This window comes from Phyllobates terribilis, unplaced genomic scaffold (assembly GCF_046119375.1).
Source record: "Phyllobates terribilis strain yellow unplaced genomic scaffold, ASM4611937v1 Scaffold_11__3_contigs__length_659146591, whole genome shotgun sequence".
Taxonomy (NCBI): domain Eukaryota; kingdom Metazoa; phylum Chordata; class Amphibia; order Anura; family Dendrobatidae; genus Phyllobates; species Phyllobates terribilis.
In genome coordinates, this window is record NW_027362771.1 from 241,017,871 (window position 1) to 241,033,870 (window position 16,000).

Genomic DNA, 16,000 nt, shown 5'->3' on the forward strand with positions numbered 1-16,000 from the left:
CTTGGTGCTCCTGGATGCGCAACACACATGAGTGCCTTCTTGCTGCACTACCTGCAACATGACCCTCGAATTGTGAGAATTAGAAATAATCCTGACTACTGGGTTGCCACACTGTTAGATCCCCGGTACAAAAGTAAATTTGCAGAAATTATTCCTGCCATAGAAAGGGATGCACGCATGCAGGAGTATCAGCAGAGACTGTTGCAGAATCTTACATGTGCTTTTCCACAAAATACCAGTGGTGCACGTAGTGAATCTCACAGTTCCAACTTGCCAACCGTGGGACCGTCAAGTGTTCAGCACTCAAACCGTAACAGAACCACAGTATCTGCTGGTAACATCAATTTTGCGGAATCATTTCACCACTTTTTTAGCCCATCCTTTGCAAGGCCACAGGAGACAAGAAGTCTGACACATAGTCAACGCCTAGAGACGATGGTACAGGAGTATCTCCAAGTAAACATTGAAGCCACGACTGTGTCACTGGACCCTTGCTCTTTTTGGGCTTCCAATCTGGATAAATGGCCGGAGCTAGCCACTTACGCCTTGGAGATCTTGTCATGCCCCGCAGCCAGCGTTCTGTCTGAACGTGTGTTCAGCGCTGCTGGTGGTGTGCTGACAGATAAGCGCACGCGGCTCTCCACTGATAATGTAGACAGACTCACGTTCATAAAGATGAACAAATCATGGATCCGAAACGACTTTTCTACCCCTGTGTCATCCTGGGGAGAGTAAAAGCTTGATGATTGGTTAAAATCACCCTACCAACCGTTTTAAGCTTTCAAATTACTAATCATGTTTATCTGTATCTTGACTGGAAAATAATTTGGGCTTTGTAGCAGTGTGCAGCACTGATCCTATTAGGCCATCTATAATAAGCTTCACCAGATTTAAAATTAAAAATAATTTTTAGCTGCATCTAGCCCGGAAAATAATTTTGGGGCTCCGAGATGCGCAAGACACATAAGTGCCTTCTTGCTGCACTACCTGCAGCATGACCCTCATATTGTCAGAATTCGAAGTAATCATGACTACTGGGATGCCACACTCTTAGATCCCCCAAACTTTTCGATCAACCTTTTCATTTTAATAAAGACCAAAAAAATGGTCATTTTTGAAATTATAAGCATTAGCAGGTTGTTAGAAACTGAAATCAAACAGTTTTCAACTCAAAACTTTATTCTAGGTGATGTTACATTTTCACATAGGACCCCTTGTTCGAAAGGAGCTTCTGAACTCTCTCGTCCATTGAATTTGTCAGGTTTTGGATGGTTTCTGCTTCAATTGTTTTGCATGAGGACAGAATACCCTCCCAGAGCTGTTGCTTAGATGTGAACTGCCTCCCGCCATCATAGACACTCCTTTTAATGATGCTCCAAAGGTTCTGAATGGGGTAGAGGTCAGGGGAGCATGGGGATCACACCATAAGTTTGTCCCCTTTTATGCCCATATCAGCCAGAGATGCAGATGTTTTATGTGCAGCATGAGATGGTGCATTATCATGCAGAAAAATGATCTTGCTGTGAAATACACGGTTCTTCTTCTTGAACCATGGCAGGAAGTGCTGTTTGAGAAAATCCACATACATTATGGAGTTCATCTTTAGCGCCTTCAGGGATCCTAAAGGGGCCGACAATCTCTCTCCCCATGATTCCAGCCCAAAACATTACTCCACCTCCTCCTTGTTGGCGCTGTAGCCGTGTTTGCGTGGGGTGTCCATCAACCAGCCATCCTCCACTCCATTCATCTGGACCATCGAGCGCTGCACGGCACTCATCCGTGAACAAAACAGTTTTGAAATCAGTCTTCATGTAATGTTTGGCCCACTGGAGCCGTTTCTGCTTGTGTGAAGTGGATAGAGGAGGTCGACAGGATGGCATATGCACAGCTGCAAACCTCTGAAGGACCCTGCATCTTGTTGTTCGGGGGACTTTGGAGGCACAAGCAGCTTCAAAAACTTGTCTGCTGCTATGACAAGGCTTTTTTGCCGCTGCTCTTTCAACCTGACGTAATTGCCTGTAGGAAAGAGTCCTCAATTTGCCCTTATCAGCACGCACACGTGTGTACTGTGAATCAGCTACATACTTCTTGATTGCCAAGACACTTCATCCTGATCATCGCACAATGTTGATTGTAGTCATGCCTTGACCTAAACACTCCACAATTTGTTGCTTCTCAGCAGCCGACACATCCTTTTTCTTTCCCATTTTGGCAGAAAATGTAGGCTGCTTAATAATGTGAGAGAGCCTTCTTAAGTAGTCTTGCCTTTCATTGGACACACCTGCCAAACTAATTAGCACAGGTGTCTGCAATTGCTTACAGTGATATAAAGAGCCCTGACACACATCACCATCAATGAGTTTAACTGACAAACAAACAAATTCTTCCCTTATCACTCCTAAACACTTTTTGCATAATAATTTGGAACACGGTGTACATGTGCTTTTCCACAAAACACCAGTGGTTCACGTAGTGAATCTTACAGTTCTAACTTGCCAACCGTGGTCTGTATGGAATTGTTCAATAAAGGGCCCAAAATTAAGATAACATAGATGGGAGAGGTCTCTATGAATAGGAATTCCTAAGTATTTGATACCCTGTGAGGGCCAGGCAAAGGGAAAGTTGGACTGGATGGAATCCTATATGGATTTAGGGAGGGAGACATCGAGGGCCTCAGACTTCGCTGCATTGATTTTAAAATTTTACCATGTAACAAAGTGATCTATTTCAGCCATAACAGCAGGGATGGATATATGTGATTGAGTGATATATACTAGGACATCATCAGCAAATAGAGAGCACTTGTACTCGGTGCCTCCCACCTCAATCCACCTAATATTGGGGTTATGGCGAATTGATGAGAGCAGGTGCTCCGTCACTAGAATGTATAAGAGAGGGGACAGAGGACATCCCTGCCTTGTCCCATTGGTGATTGTGAAAGGTGATGAAAATGTTCTGACGCACCCCCTGGGCCTTGGGACACCCGGAGCCGGACCCTTTTTGGTGGATGCTGGTGGTTGTAGTCTTCGTGGCGGCGATCCAGTTCCGTGGCTCAGGGCGGTCAAACCAGTGGCGGAACTATTTATGTGGTTTTGATGTTTAAATGTCCGACTACTCCACCCGTGGATTGCGGTCAGAGTGAACCGCCGCTACAGGGCAGACCGCTAAGGCTGGTGTTGTGGGTGCAGCAGAGCGTAGCATAACTCCCCACGGGAGGAGTATAGCCTCAGGGCAGTGTATGCGGAGGATGGGGGTGATGGTGCAGGGCAGCAGCAGTAATGACACGGAGTCAGTGATGCAGTTCAGGGCCTTTACTCACAGTTCTTATTATCCAGACCACGTCTGCAGGTAACGGCTGCCCACGTCGTACTGTGCTCACCAGGTGAGGGGCTCAGACAACTCCCAGATAACTTTGGAGCGCTTCACAGGACCCCCTTTGTGTGTCCTTTGTCTGGCCTTTCTTACCAACACTTCTGTCCGGCTGCCTCGGGCCTCCTCTTGGTAAACTTGGCGCCAGTTTCCCTGACCCTATGTGGTGCCTTCCTAGCGGGTGGAGCAAGGGGCTGCGCCACATAAAATGTCAGAGCCTCCGGTTTCTAGCTGAGGGTCGTTTCCTGCCTCCACTAGTTCAGGGACCGGTCTCCCCATTTGGCCTGACCCCTCCACGCAGGTGGATTCGGGCGTGCGGTGGCGACTCGCCCGTCCGCACCCCTGGGATCCCTTCATTCCTCGTTCCTGGAGCCTTCTCCGCTCCTCTTCCTTCCTTCTCCCTCTTGCAGGCCTGGGCCTCTGTTACTAGGCCCGCCTCCGGAGCAGAGCTCATGCAGAGCCCCTGCTCCCTGCCACTTCTGCTCAGACTTCTCTGCACTGAACTAAGATGGTGCCCACCTTTTATACTCCCTTCTCAATGCACCCAGGAACTGCTTCCTCCCTGCTCCTGCACTGCAGGGTTCCCCTTCCTCAGTGTTCCCTCCCCCCACTCCAGCCAGGGACAGGGACTGTCGTGCCCATCTCAGGGGCATATTGGTCGCCCTGCCCCACGGCAATGTGGTGTAATGCATGCAGGTGTCGGGTCCTGATCCACACTCCATCCTTATCTGAGAGTGAGATATCACACCTCTGGGTGAGGTGCAATACGTCTGTAGCAACCGAGCCCTCGGTGCTACAGTTCCATTTATCTTCAGCCTAGGTGACGTATTGTGATACAGGGCCGTGATTTTGGCTATAAAAGGGTCCCCTAGACCCCTACCCCAAGCTTTTTAAGAGAATCATATATGGCATGCCAGGAGACTCTATGGAATGCTTTCTCAGCATCCAACGAGAGTATCTACTTACAAATTTTTAACTGCATCTAGCCCAGGAAATACTTTGTGCCTAGTAGCAGTGTCTGCTAGTCAGCGGATTATCCCGGCTGTTAAGCAAGCTACACCACCTGTAGTTTGGACACTTAATTTTTTCAAAGGAAATGCTTCGGGACCACGGGATACTTAGTGAAGAGCATCAGGAGGCACCCCAAGGCATAGGGGCTGGGACTGGCACTAGGATGCCTTGCGGTGGACAGCCGAGCTCGATCCTTATAAAATCTTTTTAACTGCAGCAGCTTTAGTGGACGCTACTGGAGCTGGAATTACGCGGCTGCTGGCATGAGACTTGCCCTCCAATAGATCCTTGTAAATGGATTTAAAGTGTATTCATTCAAATTAGAGGGACAATTTAAATTAAAAAGCTTAGAGCTGCCTCCACCACAGGGGGGCTCTCTCGACCCACCAGCGGACAGGCACCAGTATTGGGAGAGGGGGGCTGGCCGTCAGGGTTCACCGCGGCTCTGGCACAAACCCGGCGACACGGAGGTGGCACGGGCAGGAGCGGACTGGCCGTCTCGGCTTCTCACTTTTTGGATTTTAGAAGGGCATGACATGCCTATATCTGTGTCTCCCCCTCCTTTTACTCCTCCACCTCTTTTCTTTTCGCATGACTATATGTACTTGTCACTTTTCCATGTGTTAGTTGTGTCTTCTGAGCAGTTTGTCAGCTTTTGGACACCTTTGAAGGTGTTTTCTATGTGTTTCTATGTGTTTTTGTTTGCCTGCCATTGGTTTTAACGGTGTTCGAAGGTGTTCGACGAACAGTTCGACGAACAGTTCGGCGAACACACGGGTGTTCGACGAACCGAACCGAACTCGAACACTACGGGGGTGGCTCAACACTAATCAGCACGCACACGTGTGTACTGTGAATCATCTACATACTTCTTGATTGCCAAGACACTTCATCCTGATCATCGCACAATGTTGATTGTAGTCATGCCTTGACCTAAACACTCCACAATTTGTTGCTTCTCAGCAGCCGACACATCCTTTTTCTTTCCCATTTTGGCAGAAAATGTAGGCTGCTTAATAATGTGAGAGAGCCTTCTTAAGTAGTCTTGCCTTTCATTGGACACACCTGCCAAACTAATTAGCACAGGTGTCTGCAATTGCTTACAGTGATATAAAGAGCCCTGACACACATCACCATCAATGAGTTTAACTGACAAACAAACAAATTCTTCCCTTATCACTCCTAAACACTTTTTGCATAATAATTTGGAACGCGGTGTACATGTGCTTTTCCACAAAACACCAGTGGTTCACGTAGTGAATCTTACAGTTCTAACTTGCCAACCGTGGTCTGTATGGAATTGTTCAATAAAGGGCCCAAAATTAAGATAACATAGATGGGAGAGGTCTCTATGAATAGGAATTCCTAAGTATTTGATACCCTGTGAGGGCCAGGCAAAGGGAAAGTTGGACTGGATGGAATCCTATATGGATTTAGGGAGGGAGACATCGAGGGCCTCAGACTTCGCTGCATTGATTTTAAAATTTTACCATGTAACAAAGTGATCTATTTCAGCCATAACAGCAGGGATGGATATATGTGATTGAGTGATATATACTAGGACTTCATCAGCAAATAGAGAGCACTTGTACTCGGTGCCTCCCACCTCAATCCACCTAATATTGGGGTTATGGCGAATTGATGAGAGCAGGTGCTCCGTCACTAGGATGTATAAGAGAGGGGACAGAGGACATCCCTGCCTTGTCCCATTGGTGATTGTGAAAGGTGATGAAAATGTTCTGACGCACCCCCTGGGCCTTGGGACACCCGGAGCCGGACCCTTTTTGGTGGATGCTGGTGGTTGTAGTCTTCGTGGCGGCGATCCGGTTCCGTGGCTCAGGGCGGTCAAACCAGTGGCGGAACTATTTATGTGGTTTTGATGTTTAAATGTCCGACTACGCCACCCGTGGATTGCGGTCAGAGTGAACCGCCGCTACAGGGCAGACCGCTAAGGCTGGTGTTGTGGGTGCAGCAGAGCGTAGCATAACTCCCCACGGGAGGAGTATAGCCTCAGGGCAGTGTATGCGGAGGATGGGGGTGATGGTGCAGGGCAGCAGCAGTAACGACACGGAGTCAGTGATGCAGTTCAGGGCCTTTACTCACAGTTCTTATTATCCAGACCACGTCTGCAGGTAACGGCTGCCCACGTCGTACTGTGCTCACCAGGTGAGGGGCTCAGACAACTCCCAGATAACTTTGGAGCGCTTCACAGGACCCCCTTTGTGTGTCCTTTGTCTGGCCTTTCTTACCAACACTTCTGTCCGGCTGCCTCAGGCCTCCTCTTGGTAAACTTGGCGCCAGTTTCCCTGACCCTATGTGGTGCCTTCCTAGCGGGTGGAGCAAGGGGCTGCGCCACATAAAATGTCAGAGCCTCCGGTTTCTAGCTGAGGTTCGTTTCCTGCCTCCACTAGTTCGGGGACCGGTCTCCCCCTTTGGCCTGACCCCTCCACGCAGGTGGATTCGGGCGTGCGGTGGCGACTCGCCCGTCCGCACCCCTGGGATCCCTTCATTCCTTGTTCCTGGAGCCTTCTCCGCTCCTCTTCCTTCCTTCTCCCTCTTGCAGGCCTGGGCCTCTGTTACTAGGCCCGCCTCCGGAGCAGAGCTCATGCAGAGCCCCTGCTCCCTGCCACTTCTGCTCAGACTTCTCTGCACTGAACTAAGATGGTGCCCACCTTTTATACTCCCTTCTCAATGCACCCAGGAACTGCTTCCTCCCTGCTCCTGCACTGCAGGGTTCACCTTCCTCAGTGTTCCCTCCCCCCACTCCAGCCAGGGACAGGGACTGTCGTGCCCATCTCAGGGGCATATTGGTCGCCCTGCCCCACGGCAATGTGGTGTAATGCATGCAGGTGTCGGGTCCTGATCCACACTCCATCCTTATCTGAGAGTGAGATATCACACCTCTGGGTGAGGTGCAATACGTCTGTAGCAACCGAGCCCTCGGTGCTACAGTTCCATTTATCTTCAGCCTAGGTGACGTATTGTGATACAGGGCCGAGATTTTGGCTATAAAAGGGTCCCCTAGACCCCTACCCCAAGCTTTTTAAGAGAATCATATATGGCGTGCCAGGAGACTCTATGGAATGCTTTCTCAGCATCCAACGAGAGTATCTACTTACAAATTTTTAACTGCATCTAGCCCAGGAAATACTTTGTGCCTAGTAGCAGTGTCTGCTAGTCAGCGGATTATCCCGGCTGTTAAGCAAGCTACACCACCTGTAGTTTGGACACTTAATTTTTTCAAAGGAAATGCTTCGGGACCACGGGATACTCAGTGAAGAGCATCAGGAGGCACCCCAAGGCATAGGGGCTGGGACTGGCACTAGGATGCCTTGCGGTGGACAGCCGAGCTCGATCCTTATAAAAGCTTTTTAACTGCAGCAGCTTTAGTGGACGCTACTGGAGCTGGAATTACGTGGCTGCTGGCATGAGACTTGCCCTCCAATAGATCCTTGTAAATGGATTTAAAGTGTATTCATTCAAATTAGAGGGACAATTTAAATTAAAAAGCTTAGAGCTGCCTCCACCACAGGGGGGCTCTCTCGACCCACCAGCGGACAGGCACCAGTATTGGGAGAGGGGGGCTGGCCGTCAGGGTTCACCGCGGCTCTGGCACAAACCCGACGACACGGAGGTGGCACGGGCAGGAGCGGACTGGCCGTCTCGGCTTCTCACTTTTTGGATTTTAGAAGGGCATGACATGCCTATATCTGTGTCTCCCCCTCCTTTTACTCCTCCACCTCTTTTCTTTTCGCATGACTATATGTACTTGTCACTTTTCCATGTGTTAGTTGTGTCTTCTGAGCAGTTTGTCAGCTTTTGGACACCTTTGAAGGTGTTTTCTATGTGTTTCTATGTGTTTTTGTTTGCCTGCCATTGGTTTTAACGGTGTTCGAAGGTGTTCGACGAACAGTTCGACGAACAGTTCGGCGAACACACGGGTGTTCGACGAACCGAACCGAACTCGAACACTACAGGGGTGGCTCAACACTAATAGCAGGTTCTTGTGATCGGTGATGACGGTGACCGGATGGACTGCCCCCTCCAAAAAATGGCGCCACTCTTCAAAAGCTAACTTAATGGCCAAGAGTTCCCTATTGCCGACATCGTAATTCCTCTCAGCGGACGACAATTTTTTAGAGAAAAAGGCGCACGGATGCCACTTACCAGGGGACGAACCCTGTGACAATACTGCTCCCACCCCTACCTCGGAAGCGTCTACCTCTACAATGAATGGCTGTGACGCATCAGGTTGAATGAGTATGGGTGCCGAGGCAAAACATTTTTTCAAGGAGGAGAATGCTTGACAAGCCTTGTCAGACCACCTAGAAAAATCCGTCCCCTTTTTAGTCATGTCTGTGAGAGGCTTAACCATGGACGAGAAATTACGAATGAACTTCCGGTAATAATTAGCAAACCCCAGGAAACGTTGTAGTGCCTTCAGATTCTCTGGCCGATCCCACTCAAGAACTGCCCGCACTTTCCCAGGGTCCATACGAAAACCGGACGCTGAAACCAGGAAGCCTAAAAACTAGAGTTCCTATACGGCGAACACACACTTTTCCCATTTGGCATACAGTATATTATCCCGCAAGATCTGTAACACCTGCCTAACGTGCTCCTGATGAGACACCAGATCCGGCGAGTAAATTAAGATATCATCCAGATATATGACAACAAACTGTCCCACCAGGCGGCGAAAAATGTAATTAACAAAGTGTTGGAACACCGCGGGGGCATTAGTCAGACCGAATGGCATGACAAGGTTCTCATAATGCCCCTCCGGAGTGTTAAACGCCGTCTTCCACTCATCCCCCTCCTTCATCCTAATCAGATTGTACGCCCCCCTGAGATCCAACTTAGAGAACCATTTGGCGCCCACGATCTGATTAAAGAGATCGGGAATAAGTGGGAGCGGATACGGATCTCGGACCGTAATCCGATTAAGTTCACGGAAATCCAGGCAAGGGCGTAGGCCTCCATCTTTCTTCTTAACAAAGAAGAACCCCGCAGCCACCGGTGAAGATGAAGGTCTAATATGCCCCTTAGCCAGACTTTCTGAAATATAATCCTTCATGGCCTGCCTCTCAGGACCAGAAAGGTTATACAACCTAGCTTTAGGTAACTTGGCCTCAGGGAGCAGTTTTACAGAACAGTCATACTCGCGATGAGGAGGTAGTTCCTGACACCCTTTCTCCGAGAATACATCCTCAAAGTCCGCCAGAAATGGAGGTAAGACCCAAGGAGTAACCGCACCGATGACCGTGTTCATGCAGTTTTTATTACAGAATTTACTCCATTGGCTTATCTCTCTGGTTTGCCAATTAATAACCGGGTTATGCTTAGTTAACCAAGGAAGGCCCAACACTATAGGAGTGTGAAGACGCTCCAACACGTAGCAAGACAACAGTTCTTTATGTATCGCCCCCACTTGAAGTTTTACGTCATGCACAGCTTGCAAAAAACTTCCCTGACCGAGAGGCCTGGCATCGATCGAGAATATGGGGATGGGTTTAGCCAACTCACTCAATCGCATACCTTGAACCCTGGCAAACCGAGCATCAACCAGATTAGCCCCGGCCCCACTATCCAGAAGAACAGATATCCTCTCAGTTCTCGTACCCACCACCACCTCCGCCGGTACGAGAAACTGAGACGAACCTAGGGACGAAATACCTACTCCCAGATTGCCGTCCACCACACAACCTGGGATCAACAGTTTTCCGACGACTCTACACTCTGCAAGGGACGGGATGGACACCCCCCAATAAAATGTCCCTTTCTCCCGCAGAAGAAACACCTTCCTGTCTTATGGCGCACCACCGGTCCCCTCCCCCGAAATGATGTCCCTCCTAATTGCATAGGCTCCTCTGGACTGACCAGGGGAACCACCATATGAGGGGACCTTGTAGGAGGTGGAGTCATCACAGGGGGTAGAGTTATCCCGCATCTCTCCCGAAGCCGTCTGTCAACGCGAATAGCAAGGGCCATAGCGGCTTCCAGTGACGCGGGAGAGTCATACTGTGCCAACACATCCTGTAATTTGTCGGATAAACCTTGACAAAACTGGCTCCTAAGAGCCGGGTCATTCCACTGGGTGTCCGTGGCCCACCTACGGAACTCCGAACAGAATTCCTCCGCCGGACGATCTCCCTGCTGGATCCTACGTAACTTAGACTCAGCAAGGGAGATCCGATCTGGGTCATCATATACGAGTCCCAGAGCAGCGAAAAACCTATCCACTGACTGGAGAGCCGGGGAGCCCGGGGGAAGAGAGAACGCCCAAGATTGTGGGTCCCCTGTAGGAGCGAGATGACAATTCCCACCCTTTGTTCTTCACTCCCCGATGACCGAGGCCGCAGCCGAAAGTACAACTTGCATGCCTCCCGGAAAACAAAAAACTTGTCCCGCCCCCCAGTGAACCTGTCAGGGAGAGCTACTTTAGGTTCTGGTCCGGCTTGCTCCTGAGGATACAAAACCTTGGACCTAACGTCCGCCAGCTCCATGGACAAACTCTGCAACTGCCGAGCTAGACCGGCTACTGGATCCATGGTAGCTGGAGAAAAACTAAGTAGGTCGGTGAAAATGTCACGCTGTCTCTGTATACTGGAGGTAGGGGGCCTAAGCTGACCCTAAGCTGGGGCCCTGACTAGTCCCTCAACCTGGAGGTACTGTTAAAGGTACAGAGGTCCAGGCCGCCAGCGTAACCCCTACCTCCTGAGGATCCCTGCACCTAAGTAATCTAGTCCTGAGAAGGACCCCGATCACAACAAAAGGGGACAAGTAATAATATGCCCACACACAGTACTTAGACGAACGAGACAGTACAAGGGGAAAACCAAAACCACCTTGCATACAACAACTACACAACTACAACAGAGGGAACACCAACGGGAAAGGAGATAAATGATAAAGCGAGGAAGGGAAAAAACACTCCAAATGCACTTATCTCAGAAACTCCAAACACCACGATCCGCTCTGTTAGTCTGAATGAAATGCTTTCACCGACACTTTCCAAACAGACCAGCAGGCATTTGAAGGAGTCTCACTACAGCAGTATTGATTGCAGCTGGGCGAGGCTGGACCTCGTCTAGCACAGAGAGAGAGAGAATTAACTCCCTCACTGCCGAAAAACACAAAGCACCAACAAGTCAGCTGCGAGAAGTCAGGCTGTGTACTCGTGACGATCTTCGTGGCGACACACCCGTGACAGATACACAGCTGATAGTCCTACTGAATAGACTGTTAGAATTTGTATTATGGCAAGAAAAAAGCAGCTAAGTAAAGGAAAATGAGTGGCCATCATTACTTTAAGAAATGAAGGTCAGTCAGTCCGAAAAATTGGGCAAACTTTGAGAGTGTCCCCAAGTGCAGTTGCAAAAACCATCAAGCGCTACAAAGAAACTGGCTCACATGAGGATTGCCCGAGGAAAGAGAGACCAAGAGTCACATACAGAAAAATCTTTAAATGAGAAGATGTGTCCAAACTTTTGGTCTGTACTGTATACTGCTCAAAAAAATAAAGCGAACAGTGAAATAACACATCCTAGATCTGAATGAATGAAATATTCTCATTGAATACTTTGTTCTGTACAAAGTTGAATGTGCTGACAACAAAATCACACAAAAATCATCAATTTAAATCCAATTTATTAACCAATGGAGGCCTGGATTTGGAGTCACCCCCAAAATTAAAGTGGAAAAACATACTACAGGTTGATCCAACTTTGATGTAATGTCCTTAAAACAAGTCAAAATGAGGCTCAGTATTGTGTGTGGCCTCCACGTGCCTGTATGACTTCCCTACAATGCCTGGGCATGCTCCTGATGAGGTTGCGGATGGTGTCCTGTGGGATCTCCTCCCAGACCTGGACTAAAGCATCCGCCAACTCCTGGACAGTCTGTGGTGGATGGAGCAATACATGATGTCCCAGATGTGCTCAATCGGATTCAGGTCTGGGGAACGGGCAGGCCAGTCCATAGCTTCAATGCCTTCATCTTGCAGGAATTGCTGACACACTCCAGCCACATGAGGTCTGGCATTGTCCTGCATTAGGAGGAACCCAGGGCCAATTGCACCAGCATATGGTATCACAAGGGGTCTGAGGATCTCATCTCGGTACCTAATGGCAGTCAGGCTACCTCTGGCGAGCACATGGAGGGCTGTGCAGCCCTCCAAAGAAATGTCACCCTACACCATTACTGACCCACTACCAAACCGGTCATGCTGAAGGATGTTGCAGGCAGCAGATCGCTCTCCACGGCGTCTCCAGACTCTGTCACGTCTGTCACATGTGCTCAGTGTGAACCTGCTTTCATCTGTGAAGAGCACATAGCACCAGTGGCGACTTTGCCAATCCTGGTGTTCTGTGGCAAACGCCAAGTGTCCTGCATGGTGTTGGGCTGTGAGCACAACCTCCATCTGTGGACGTTGGGCCCTCATACCACCCTCATGGAGTCGGTTTCTAACTGTTTGTGCAGACACATGCACATTTGTGGCCTGCTGGAGGTCATTTTGCAGGGCACTGGCAGTCCTCCTCATGTTCCTCCTTGCACAAAGGCGGAGGTAGAGGTCCTGCTGCAGGGTTGTTGCCCTCCTATGGCCCCCTCCACGTCTCCTGGTATACTGGCCTGTCTCCTATTAGTGCCTCCAGCCTCTGCACACTACGCTGACAGACACAGCAAACCTTCTTGCCACAGCTCGCATTAATGTGCCATCCTGGATGAGCTGCACTACCTGAGCAACTTCTGTGGGTTGTAAAGTCTGTCTCATGCTACCAAGATTGTGAAAGCACAACCAACATTCAAAAGTGACCAAAACATCATCCAGAAAGCATTAGTACTGAGATGTGGTCTGTGGTCCCCACCTACAGAACCACTCCTTTATTGAGGGTGTCTTGATAATCGCCAATAATTTCCATCTATTGTCTATTTGCATTTGCATAACAGCATGTGAAATTGATTGTCAATCAGTGTTGCTTCCTAAGTGGACAGTTTGATTTCACAGAAGTTTGATCCACTCGGAGTAATATTCTGTTGTTTAAGTTTTCCCTTTATTTTTTTGAGCAGTGAATATATAGAATAGATAGATGTAAAGATGTCAGTGACATATAATTAGTGCAGTGCGTGTGTAGCTTATTGTACATGCATGTATCTGCAATCTGATGTTTTATTCCAGAGAAATCTACAATTTTCTTATATGTAAATGAGCTGTTCCAGACTATGGGTTGGACACTGATCTGCATGAGAATCACCTCCAGATTTTAAATAAAAGGGGGGTTACCAATGCGAGACATATAGCTAACACAGAACAGTAGACTGAACTTTGTCTCCTTACAAGCACATTTTTTTGCAGCTCTCACAGCTCTGTTGAATTATAACAATATTATAACCCTATCTGCCTTTGAGATGGAAGCTGGGAGGAACCTTCAGATGTGTCAGGTATAATCACACACAGCTCTGCAGTGAGATCAAGACAGCAGAGAGTGGCCATTACACATCACACTGGTAACACCCCCTACATGTAAAACAAGCTCTGGAGGCAGATTGTTACGGATCCGGGGGATGGAACCTCTGTGCTACGGTGCAAGGAGGGACCCAGAGGGGCGTAACTAAGTATCAACCTGGACCGACCCTGGTCGTACGGCGGCAAACGACTCCGTGACCAGGGAGGGACCGAGCCGAAGGACCAGGTGCTACTCTGGGAACGACCTTGTAAGGGAGCAGGTGACTCCCATGGCACAGATGGCAGGGACTGACCAGAATAGCAGGTAGGCACAGCAGGCAGGCTGGCGAGCGGAAGCCATCAGGTAGACACGGCAAGTGACGGCAGGAGTCTCTAGGTGGGCTGGCAGGTGGTCACGGCAAGTGATGGCAGGAGTCTCTAGGTGGTCACGGCAAGTGACGGCAGGAGTCTCTAGGTGGACTGGCAAGTGGACACGGCAAGTGACGGCAGGAGTCTCTAGGTGGTCACGGCAAGTGACAAGCAGGTAACAGGCAGGTCACAGGCAAGTGCTCCCAGGTGAGCGGGCTGGCAGGCATGGCAGGTAACAGGCAGGTAACAGGCAGGTAACAGGCTGGCGGGCAAGACTGGAAGTCAGGCTAGCAGCGGGACCTAAGAGCTGAAGCAGAGGTCAGAAACACTGTGCAACAACATTGCTCGGGCACCTCCATTTTGGAGGAGGTGCCTAATATATGGGAAGACCCTCGGCAATTGGCCGGGGACTCCTTAGGATTGCGCGCGCGGCCTCTTTAAGAGGGAGGGAGCGCGCGCCCTAAGCACAGTGCACGGGGAGCGGCGCGCGCCGGTAGCAGGAAGAGGAGTGCTGGTGAATGCAGAGCGGGAAGCGAGGAGGTGAGTGGGACGGCGTCTCTGCCTCGCAGGGGGCTGAGACGCCGATGCTACACTCATGCAGATCAATGTTCGGCCCATAGCCTGCAATAGCTCATTTACATATAATAAAAACATGGATTTCTCTGGAAAAAGACATTGCAGATATCAAGGTATCATTTTATTCAACTTTCTATGACCTACATGCCCATATAGACGGCTTAGGATGGTTGTCCTACTGACAGATTTCCTTTAATGCATTTTTGGTGTAAATTGGAAGTCGCTTCTTTGCTGCTTTCCTTTATAGTACACAAGAGCTTTGATTCTGCACTTAAAAATGCAAGTTCTATTTTAACGTGTTTTTTTCAAGCTCCAAAACAGAAAGCCAATGGAGAAAAAAGCACCAAGAATGCACAACTCAACAGTGTCTTTGGATGCACACTGGGTATGAGTTTTCATGAAATCACATTCACTTTGCTTGGATTTTCTGCACTATAATATAAAGCCAAAACAATACAGTATTTATGCTATGTGGGAACATGGCTTAAGTGTTGTTAAATGCTTTTATAAAAATACCATGTATATCAAGTGTTTTTCTCTTTTCAGACTTTAACCCCTTCACACCCGGGCAATTTTCCGTTTTTTGTTTATTTCCTCCCTTCTTCCCAGGAATATAACTTTTTTATTTTTCTGTCAATATGGCTGTATGAGGGCTTGTTTTTTTGAGACAAGTTGTACTTTTGAATGACACAATTGATTTTAAGTTATAGTGTACTGGAAATAAGGAAAAAATTCAAAGTGCAGTGAAATTGCAAAAAAGTGGATGTTTTATTTACCATGTTCACTAAATACTAAAATTAATCTGCTATTGTGATTCTCAAGGTCATTACGAGTTCTCAGATAGCAAACATGTATAGGTTTTTTTCATTTAAGTGGTGAAAAAAAATTCAAAGTTTATAAGAAAAAAAAAATGGCACCATTTTCCAAGAGCTGAACTGTCTCCATTTTTTGGGATCTGGGTCTGGATGAGGGCTTATTTTTTGCATGCAGAGCTGGCAGTTTTATTAATATCATTTTGGGGTAGATATGATGTTTTGATCGCCTGTTATTGCACTTTATTGCAATATTGCGGAGGCCAAAAAAACATAATTCTGAAGCTTCTATTTTTTTTTTGTTACGCCATTTACCGATTGGATAAATTTATTTCATTTTTTGACAGATCGGATATTTTTGATACAGCGATACCAAATCAGTGTATTTTTTTATTTTGAATGGGGCAAAAGGAGGGTG